The 11,281-nt window shown below is 35.8% G+C and overlaps 1 long non-coding RNA gene across 1 annotated transcript; it reads left to right on the top strand.

The window, feature by feature from the left end:
- Positions 1-4,022: 4,022 nt before the first annotated feature.
- LOC110792031 (uncharacterized) lies at positions 4,023-10,015 on the top strand. Its single transcript, XR_002534276.2, has 4 exons — positions 4,023-4,637; positions 9,474-9,553; positions 9,632-9,802; positions 9,898-10,015. It is a non-coding gene; the product is annotated as an uncharacterized lncRNA (long non-coding RNA).
- The last annotated feature ends 1,266 nt before the right edge of the window (positions 10,016-11,281 follow it).

Below are 11,281 nucleotides of genomic sequence, written 5' to 3'. Positions count from 1 at the left end.
ACATTTCATGTGAAATCCATGAAGTTCTTACATTATTCCAATACTAGCTAGTATGAAAGCATCGTTTCGTGGCGAAAGAAGTAGTTGGATATAATTTAAGTTTTATTAATTTTATAAATGAATAATAATTATATAAGTTGTATTGAAACCATGTGCAACTAGTATCTATCTATATAGATTATTAAATCTCCAAAGCAATCAATGGCATCTCTCCATGTGTCACGATGACTTGGCAAGTGACATGACATTGTAGCGCCACGTCATATGCACACATGATTGTTTATTGTGTTCTCACATAAAAAAAAATGTTTCTACTCATCCTTGAACCCATGACCTATTATATGCTAATGCTAAGTTTTATCCATGACTCTAACAATACAACTTGTGACTCTAAAACAACTATAAAGGAGAAAAGTCGTATAAAGATTTTGATGCCCAAAATCATGTATTTGAGTAACAATTAATGATAACAAATTTTTTTTCTTAATTTCTATTCTTTTACTAATCAAAACATATATCTTTTCTAGAAATTTATTTAGATGAAACATAAAACCATGAAATTAATAGAGAAAAGAATAGGAAAAAAATTATGTTGCATTGTCTTTTAGCCAATCAAATGGGCTTTTTTCTCTAAAATATATTTCGACTTTGTAACTTAATATACAATTGTAATTTAATTTTTTTATAAGTTGTAATTAAAGTATTACAAAAAATAAAGTTTTATATTAATGAAAAATTACTCAAAATTTTAGTTCGACAATTGTTGGTTAACCAATTTTATTCTTAAACCGCATGAAATTCATATTATTCTCAAATTGAATATATAAAGAAACTTTTAACTAAAATTGAAATGAATAAAAAAAATCAAATTATATGCAATACTTCGGGCATCGCCCGGGACACTAACTAGTTTATTTTCCAAAGTTGATTGTTTTTCTCCCGAATAAAGTTGAACACATTTCATTGTAAGAGCTTGTGATCTATTATTAAAACTCGTATGATTTTTGGTGTTTATATATTTATTGTAAAAGCATTTTATATAACATGAAATACGAGGAACCAAATCTATTCTCTTCTTTTTTAAAACTTGTTTCTGTTATTTAATCTCATGTACTAATACTCACCTTTTCGAATCGGACCATTCAAGTTCGCCTTATAATCTTGTATTCTATTAAAAATTTTACAAGATCATATGTTGGTATTGTTATTACTATCCCTTTATAGTAGAAAATCATTCCATTAATTTTAAGGAAATTTTTCCAAATACAACCTAATAAACTTCTCTATTTGCCAATTACAACCTCAAATTTCTAATTTTGTCAATTACAACCTTAAACTTATGCATCCATTTTGAATTACAACCCGAAATTATTTTCCGGTGAAAATTATTTGCCAATAATTTTAATGATGTGTTTCCACAGGGTATAAATTTATTAATGAATAAAAACATGTAATCAAATGTGACCACTTGAATTTAATTGCACATAATAAAATAAATTCAAAGATCTTACAAAAAATCAAAATGGAGGTGGGGGGGAATATAGTATGATTTTATGCGCGCTTAGCAGGATTCGAGTCTCGGACCAAAGGGGAACGCAAAGCTCTATGTTTCTGCAGTAACCATTGTGACATGAAGAGTGTCTATTTGCTATAGATTAATAACTATATATAATTGTTAGGTTATGATACATATGAATAAACATAAATCATGCGGAAAAACCATAAAGCCAGGAAACATATTATTTACACATAATCATTTAGCATAATTCAGATGCATACACTTTGTAGCGTGCCCTCCCTAGCTGCGCCCGAACCGAACAAGAACAAGTCTCTAGGACTCCAAGTGTCATCCCTCCGTAGATAGTCCACAGCACGTCCGGATCCGCCTTAAGTTTGACCAACTAGAATCGCCCTTAAGGTTACTTAGATTTTCGGCTATTTGGGTTGCAAGTGTTTGGCTGATTTTTGCTTAAAAATCTTACCTTTGAATACTTCAATAATCGTCTGTTAAATATGTGACCCTAGGCCTATATTTATAGAGTTTATGGAAAGGAATTATAATCCTACTAGGATATGGATTTATTAATTAGAATCCTATTAGAACTCTAAATAATAAATTTAATCTCTTAGGATTAGGATTAGGATTTAATCAATGCACGAATTTCCAATAGGATTAGGATTCGTTACGAACACGAGTGTTGCACGACCACGAGGGACGCACGCACCCGCGCAGGCCTTGCGGCCCACACGAGCAGGCGCTGCCTCGCAGCCCACGAGCATAAGCCCGCGCGCGCCTATGGCCTTGCTGGGTCTGGCCTTGCGCTGGGCCTGGCGAGGCTGTGGCAGCTCCGTGTTTGGGCGCTTGGCTTGCTGGGCGCGGGCCTGGCTTCGTGCTGGGCCTTCGTCTAGCAAGCCTCGTCTGATGCTAATTCGTACGATGCGCTCCCGATTAAATTCTCGGTTCCGGAATTCATTTCCGATACGAACAATATTTAATATTTCCGATTCCGGAATTAATTTCCGTTTCGAACAAATATTTAATATTTCCGTTTCCGGAATTATTTTCCGATTCCGATAACATTTCCATTTCTGACAATAATTCCGTTTCCGGCAATATTTCCGATTCCGACAATATTTCCATTTCCGATAATATTTTCCGATACGTACCATGTTTCCGTTTCCAACAACATCTACGACTTGGATAATATTTATATTTCCGATACGATCCATATTTCCGTTTCCGGCAATATCATCATTTCCGGAGTATTCATTTGCTTGCCTTCGACGATCTTAACTCCCACTAAAACCAAGAACCGTCGATTCTGAATATCCATAGATGGAGTATTTAATGCCATTAAATACTTGATCCATTTACGTACTATTTGTGTGACCCTACGGGTTCAGTCAAGAGTAAGCTGTGGATTAATATCATTAATTCCACTTGAACTGAAGCGGCCTCTAGCTAGGCATTCAGCTCACTTGATCTCACTGAATTATTAACTTGTTAATTAATACTGAACCGCATTTATTAGACTTAACATTATATGCAAACTTGGACCAATGGAATTATTTCCTTTCAGTCTCCCACTTGTCCTTAGGGACAAGTGTGCATTTCCTAATTCCTTTGTCGCTTTATGCTTGTTCTTGAACATAAGGTAAGAGTTGTCATCCTTATTATGTCCAGAGGTGTTTCTCGGTTTCAGAGTTCAACTGATCAAATAAACAGATAATCATAACCTATGATTCATCCGAGCACGGCCATGCATTTTACAGTTTCTAGCTCTCCGAGTGGCCTTGTACAACTTTTAAGCATCTCATCCCGATTTATGGGAGGACAATCCCAATCTTGCGATCTTGAGATTAGACTTCGTTTGATAGGTGATTACCTGAGCGTTGCCTTTATAGCCTCCTTTTACGGTGCGACGGTTGGTCAACGTCAAAGTAACCAGTTCTCAAACAAGTAATCTCAAATCACTCAGGTATTGAGGATTTAGTGTCTAATAATTTTAATGAAATTTACTTATGACAGATTTTCATCTCTTACAGTAACGTTTCATAGGTCTGTACGATACTACACTACTACAAAAACACCTTTATAAGCCGCCCTTTTAGTGTCGCCTCAAATTAATGTGCGACACCAAAACATTTAGAGTCCCATTTTATATAACAGGCGACACAGAAAGTTGCTAGCAGATATTTCAAAGAGGCTAGCGTGTCGCCTGTGTTTTAAAATGGGACTCTAAAAGTTTTGGTGTCGCACATTAATTTGAGGTGACACCTATTTCTTCTTAATATTCATTTTAATGTTTTTAAAAAATTCGAATTACATACTTTCAGTGTCGGCTGCGTTTTAAAACGAGACTCCAAAAGTTCTGGTGTCGACAATTAATAACAGGCGACACCTATTTATTTTTTTTAAAAACCAAATGAAAACCGTTAGTGTCGCCTTAGATATAAAATGGGACTCTAAAAGTTTTGGTGTCGCACATATAACAGGCGACACCTTTCCCTAATTAATTTTATTTTAATTTTTTTAATATATATATTAAAACGAAATAATAAAACAAGCAACACTATATTAGAATTTAAGCGTACATTACAATTAGAAAAACTAATTAAATAAATGAAATCTCGATGTTAAACCCGAAAACCTAATCTAAAAAATAAAATATATATATCATATCTCTCCTTATTATAAAAGAATTATTAAATAATGTAAAAATTATGATCCAACTTTCAAACATCACATCAAAAAATATAAAAATACACCTTCCAAATCTGTTGGAGGAATAATTTTCTAAAATTTCCCAAAAAAAATAACTAAAAGTTTCCTAAAGATTAGGAGAGTGCACGACCTGCAAGGCACTCCTCTCTGCTCCGTGAAAAAAAATAAAACCACCTGCTTCTCACATCACAATCACAATCACAATCTTCTCTGCTTCTCACAATTCAGTTCTAACGCAATCCATCCCACCAATTTCCTCCCCAAAACCTCTGGTAATCTTTCCGGTCTCACCGCGCGTCTCTTAAGATCAGTCATTGAGCAAGGGGAATCCATCATCGCCCAATCCATCATCACCCCAATTCGCAAGGAAATCATCGTCTGGTTCATCATTGCCCAAACACAGCATTGAAATGTAATTAATCATACGTTTTTTTTGGATTATTGAATTCATATGTTGTGAAAATTATTGAATTCATATGATTTATTGGGCGTTTTATTTTAATTTGAAGTATTAATCTTAGAAATCTCATTTATGTGTGTTTATGTTATTATTTTTGGTCTTTTATTATCAGAATGGTCTTTATTTTTGGATTATTGAATTCATATGTTCTAAAAATTATTGGATTCATATGATTAAGTTGGTTTTTTGTTTTTGGTAGTAATAAGGGCATGAATTAAAATAGAACAGTAAGCAGGTTCGTACACTGCCATTAGGGGGGTTTAAATTGGACGTTCTTCATATGTGGGGGGAGGGGGGAAGGAACGTTTATGGGAGTGAAGTTCTGTTGGTGGAAAGCTTTACAATAGTTCAAGAAAAAATAAAAAATAAAAGAATTACAGTAGTCAATGGCACAATAGGTTTGTTGATGATTGCTAGCAGTTGTGTACAAAGAATATAGGTATGTTGATGATTATTTACTTCGATCTCGTGGTTGATAGTTCTTCATTGTCCTTTAGATACAATGAATTAACGATTACTTAGATAACACTGATTTTGAATTAATTTAAGAGGCAACATTAACCAGGAGATTCTAAATGCTTAAAAATTGACCTTGGGGGTTCAAAACTACGAGCACAATCAGTTGTCTTGCATTGCCATAGAATAGTGTAAGGGTGTTCAAAATCACAATCATTCGTCTTGAATTGCCATAGAAATTCTATCTGTTGGCTTTGACTCACATGGTTCATATAACAATGCATGATTTTATTTGAGTTAGTACACGTGTATACGTAGTTGAAATTAATATATATGACATATTCATTGGTTAGATATGGACAAAAGTTGGATTTCACATAAGCGTACTACCCCTGAGTTTCTTCAAGGGGTTGAGGAGTTCATTCGTATTGTACTTACACGGAAAAAGGAAGGAGAAAAAATATGTTGTCCTTGTAAGAGTTGTGGTAACATGCGTAAGGTGTCTATAGAAGATGAATTACGAGCTCATGTTTTTTGGAATGGTTTTTCCAAAAATTATACTGATTGGATATGGCATGGTGAAGGGGAAACGGGTACTGAGAATCATAGCTACGAAGACCATGCAGAGGACTTAAATACTCACCATGGTAATGAAAATGAGGTGCTTGATGAGGTGTTTGATGAGATTTTGCACGATACGGAGGAGAATCTCACAGAGGGGCCACCTGATTACGAAAGTTTGTTGACTGACGCCGAGACACCTTTGTATCCAGGGTGCAGTAAGTACACTCGATTAACAGGTGTACTAGAATTATTTGAACTGAAAGCGGAAGCCGGGTGGACTGATTATCATTACTCAAAATTGATGGTAAAATTAAAAGATATGTTTCCCGAAGGTAACACGCTTCCAAGTTCTACTTATGCGACTAAGAAGATGTTGTGTCCGATGGGTTTGGATGCTGAGAAAATACATGCTTGCCCTAATGATTGCGTATTGTATCGAAAGGATTATAATGATTTGCATGAATGTCCAACTTGTGGGACATCGCGATATAAGGTGAAGAGAAACGGTGAAAACACCAATGAACCTGCTAAGGTAATGTGGTACCTACCTGTAGTGCCTAGGCTCAAACGCTTGTTCGCTAATGCTAAAGATGCAGAAAATTTGACATGGCATGCAGACGGGCGAAATAAAGATGGAATGCTTCGGCATGCTGCTGATTCCCCTCAATGGAAACATATTGATACTACTTTTCCGAATTTTAGTCGTGAAACAAGGAATTTAAGGCTAGGCTTATGTACAGATGGAATCAACCCATTTGGTAACATGAGTAGTCAGCATAGCACTTGGCCAGTTCTGTTGGTGAATTACAATTTACCACCTTGGTTGTGCATGAAGCGCAAATACAATATGTTGTCAATTTTGATATCTGGGCCTAAACAACCTGGAAATGACATAGATGTGTACTTAGCACCACTGATTGAGGATTTGAAGAAGTTGTGGGATGAAGGTGAGCGGGTGTATGATGAATATCGTAAGGAAACATTTACTTTGCGTGCTATGATCTTCTGCACAATTAATGACTTTCCTGCGTATGGGAATTTATCTGGCCATGTTGTCAAGGGATACAAAGCTTGTCCTATTTGTGAAGATGATACCAAAGATGTTCAATTGAAGAGTAGCAAGAAGGTTGTATACCAATTTCAACGAGTATTTCTACCTCGCAATCACCCTTATCGTCGGCTTCGCAAGGCTTTTAATGGAGAACCAGAACATAGATCTCCTCCTAAGCCTCTTACTAGGAAACAAGTTTATGAACGTGTAAAGGACATCAATTGTGTTTTCGGCAAACCCTACAAGTCTCTTGGTGACAAGTTATGTTATAAAAAGAGGTATGCGTTTTGGATCTTGCCATATTGGGAACATCTTAGTGTAAGGCATTGTATTGATGTGATGCATGTTGAGAAAAATGTATTTGATAGTTTGATCGGAACGCTTCTGAACATGCCAGGGAAGACTAAAGATGGAGAGAAGGCTAGAAATGACATGGTCAAGATGGGAATACGCCTTGAATTGAAACCTACAAAAAAGGGAAAGCAATATTACCTACCTCCAGCTTGTTATACTTTATCTAAGAAGGAGAAAAAAGTATTATGCGAGTCCTTACATAATGTGAAAGTTCCATCTGGATATTCATCGAACATTCGAAACCTCGTGTCATTGAAAGATTTGAAATTAGTTGGATTGAAGTCTCATGATTGTCATACTTTAATGCAAGAGATATTGCCGATTGCAATTAGGTCGATTTTACCCAAACAAGTACGACAAAATCAGACTTTGTTTGTTTTTCAAAGCTATATGTTCGCGGGTACTTGATCCTGGTAAATTAGACTCTTTGCAATCACAACTCATTGTCACATTGTGTCAACTTGAGATGTATTTTCCGCCCTCCTTTTTCAACATCATGGTTCATCTGGTTGTTCATTTGGTGAGAGAGGTCAAACTTTATGGGCCGGTGTATTTAAGGTTCATGTGTCCGTTTGAGCGCAATATGGGTGATTTGAAAGGTTATGTGAGGAATCGATCTCGTCCAGAAGGCAGCATAGTTGAGGGATATCTAACTGATGAGGTCCTTAGATATTGCATCGAGCATTTGGAAGAGTTAGAAACACTAGGACTTCCAAAGCCTCGTCACAATAAGGAGAGAGTACAAGGTATTGGTACAATTGGTCGTAAAGTGCTAAACTTAAGTCGTGAAATAGTTGATCAAGCTTACCTCTACATCTTACAACAAGTTGATGAGGTGCAACCATATTTGGCAGACCATATGAATCTAATTAGGCAAGAATATCATGGCAGAGGTGAAAATTTTTTGAGAGACGAACACAATCGATCTTTCATCAGATGGTTCCAAGAGAAAGTGGATCGTGATTTAAAACAAACGTTTGGTCCAGATGCAAAATGTTGTATCCTATGAAGGTTATGATATAAATGGATATTGTTTTAACACTAAGAGGAGGGATGCTAGTAGTACTACGCAGAATAGTGGTGTTTCTTTAGTGGCATCAGCTTTACATTTTTCTAGTGCCAAGGATAATAATCCACAGCATGCAAAGATGAACTATTATGGCATGATTGAGGATATCTTTGAACTTGATTTCGTTCAGTTTAGGGTGCCTGTGTTTAAGTGCAACTGGGTGGATATAGGCAAAGGTGTGAACATAGATGACATGGGATACACGGTCCTGAATTTCAATAAACCGGGTCATTGTGATGAGCCATTCATCATGGCCTCTCAAGCAAAGCAAGTATTTTATATGATAGATCCGGCTGACACTTCAAAGTCAGTAGTTATTCAAGGAAAAAAGCATGGTGTTGCAGTTGCTGATCTTGTACCAAATGAAGATGAGTATGACCAAGTTGATGAAATCCCTGTTTTTTCTATGTTTCAAAACACACCCGTGCAAGTAGACGATTCAACAGATCATCATTTGCGAGGTGATCACAATGAAGGTGTATGGGTTGTCCCAGATTCGACTACAAATAACTGAAAAAACTGAAAGTCGGTGAAGGGGATAAGGCTAAGGCTGCTGTAATTTTGGTTTGGTTATTTTGGTGCCGATTTTTTTATATTAAGTAGTTGCTTGTTTTTCTGTTCTATGCTAGTTGTTTTTGCATACTTATCAGTTACCAGCTAATATTTGTGTGATTGGTGTGATTGAATATTGAAGCTTAGTTTAAAATTTTTGTTTTAACTTAATTTGAATGTTACTTTTTTCATATCTGCATATGTGAAACAGCCTGTTTTTACCATTTTAATTCCCTGCACTGAGTTACCAGAAATTTCCTGTTTTATTGTTTCGTAGGGGATTTGATAGGTTGTGAGGCTGCACTGTTGTTTCTATTGATGTTCTGGTGCAGTGGTGTCTTCTGTTGTGTCTAAGGGATTTGATAGGTTGTAACTCTGCACTGTTGTTTTTGTTTGTTGCAGTTGATGTTCTAGTTTGTTGTTTCAGATTCACGCAAGAACAGGAAATAAGAGAGAGGTAGTTGTAATATTTAGGAATAAAAACTTAAAGCTTGTTACAATTTAGAGACTTTCAAGAGGTCTCACTCTCCCACCAATTACTTCCAAGATGTTTTCCTTCTTCTCTCCCTTTCTCTTTTATAGACAAAATTCAAATATGAGACAAAAGCAATTAAAACTAATTGACAGAGACAAAATGCATTAGTGAGCCATAAGGCCGTTTCCACTAAGTGAGGTCGTTCCCTCCTGCCAATGTTGTTGCTGTTGTCTCCTTGTCTTGCACTTGTAACTTTATTTGGTGCAGTTGATGTTCTGGTTTGTTGTTTCAGATTCACGCAAGAACATGAGCTATCTAAGTACATCATGTGTACATATTTGGATAAGGTAGATATATATATTTATAACTTTTTTAAACATCGGTATCCACGTAGAATAATAACTATTAATAAACAATTGGTGTAGATTTTTGCACAACCATTGCAAGATGAACAAAACTCAGGGTGAGATCGGGTTTTTTTGTCCGAAAAAGCTTTCTATGGTAATACGTCGATCTGCGACGGTTACAAGCTATTTGACTCATTCAATATCCAAGCAAAGTAAGAAGCAATTTATACTCATCCCCTTCCATCAAAAGTAAGTGTTCTAAGTTGTTATTGTGCTCAATATCGTAAATCTAAATTTTTTCTTTTGCAAAATATCATTTGAAAATACATATTTTTTTTGTGAAGATCTCATTGGATGTTGATACTACTTTGCCTTCAAAGAGGAGAAGCTTTCTTGTTCGCTTCAGCAGGAGTTGGATTAGATAGCGTGCAAGTAAAAGGACATATATCTATGTAAGTTTTACATTAGAATAAACGTCTCTGTTCTCTTTCTTAAACTGGTTTTACTACTGTCAAAGTCCTGTCATTTTACTGCTGTTTTTATGTTGGCTATAATCTGAATGTTAGCTGTGTTGTCCGGCCTGTGGGATAACTGTTGAAACAAAACCAGCATCGCAATAACCTTTACACCAGCATCACACCAGCACTATAAACAAAACCAGAAATGCTTTACTATAACTGCACTATAAGTCTATAATATTTACAGCATACTTGACGAATCAGGGTTTTAGGAAATTTACACATTGGTTTTGTGAGTTATGATTGATGTTTGGCTGTTTGTTAGAATGGCTAATCATGTCATGAAGAAATTTCTTCTGATTAAGTGAGAACACAAGGTAATGGTTTCCATTGGATAATCACTTTGTGTCTTGTTCTTCTATATTGGTTTCAGAGTGTGTTTGAGTAAAGGAGAACGACCCACATTTTCCTGAACACAACTGAATTAGGTTATGGTAGATATTCTTTCGTCTGCTTGTACCCAGAACACACACAAATTTACATTTAGAACTTGCAGTACCTGTCAGAATCAGTTCAATCTCAATGCAGACCATCAGATGCTTTTGTTAATTATTGTGAGGAAAGTGATGATTTGTTAGCCTCAAGACGCTTTTTAAACCAAAGAACAGTATGATGCACAATATTTCAAGGCTGTAATAAGGTTGTAACTTAATAATGAAAACTGGTATTAATGTATATGACACTAACAATGTAGTTGGTCTGGAATCGGTTTACTATGCCCAAGCATAGATTCATAGTTTGGCTTGTTATGCTTGGGAGGTTGCAGCTTGAATGTGGCTGATGTCCTTTAATTTACTTGTTATGCTTTGGCAGTGACTAGGCTTGAAATGCAATAGGCTTGAAATGCTTTGGCAGTGACTAGGATACTATACCTTTCTTTGAGTAGATAACGCAACCTAGGTTCCCAACTTTGTAATGCTCTGCTGATCCCTAAACGGATTGCATCAACTTGGCCTGTTTCAGACCCCAAGCATATTAATAATTTATCTTTTCACCTTAGACAAACAAGTTTCAGAAAATATAAATTTCAAATGTGTGTCTCTACGTTTCAATAGTCACGTCTGTTCAGATACAGCTACCCCAGTTCAGATAAACATACATAACACTTTACCAGGAGAAAATAACGAAGTGGTGTAAATGGAGTTGTCCTTTAATTATGCATGTATCTGATGTATCTGTTCAGTTTCAAGAGTCTTCAAATGACTGATAC

This window comes from Spinacia oleracea, chromosome 3 (genome assembly GCF_020520425.1).
Source record: "Spinacia oleracea cultivar Varoflay chromosome 3, BTI_SOV_V1, whole genome shotgun sequence".
Classification (NCBI taxonomy): Eukaryota; Viridiplantae; Streptophyta; class Magnoliopsida; order Caryophyllales; family Amaranthaceae; genus Spinacia; species Spinacia oleracea.
The sequence above is the reverse complement of the archived record's forward strand: the minus strand, read 5'-3'. Positions and strand labels throughout refer to the sequence as shown.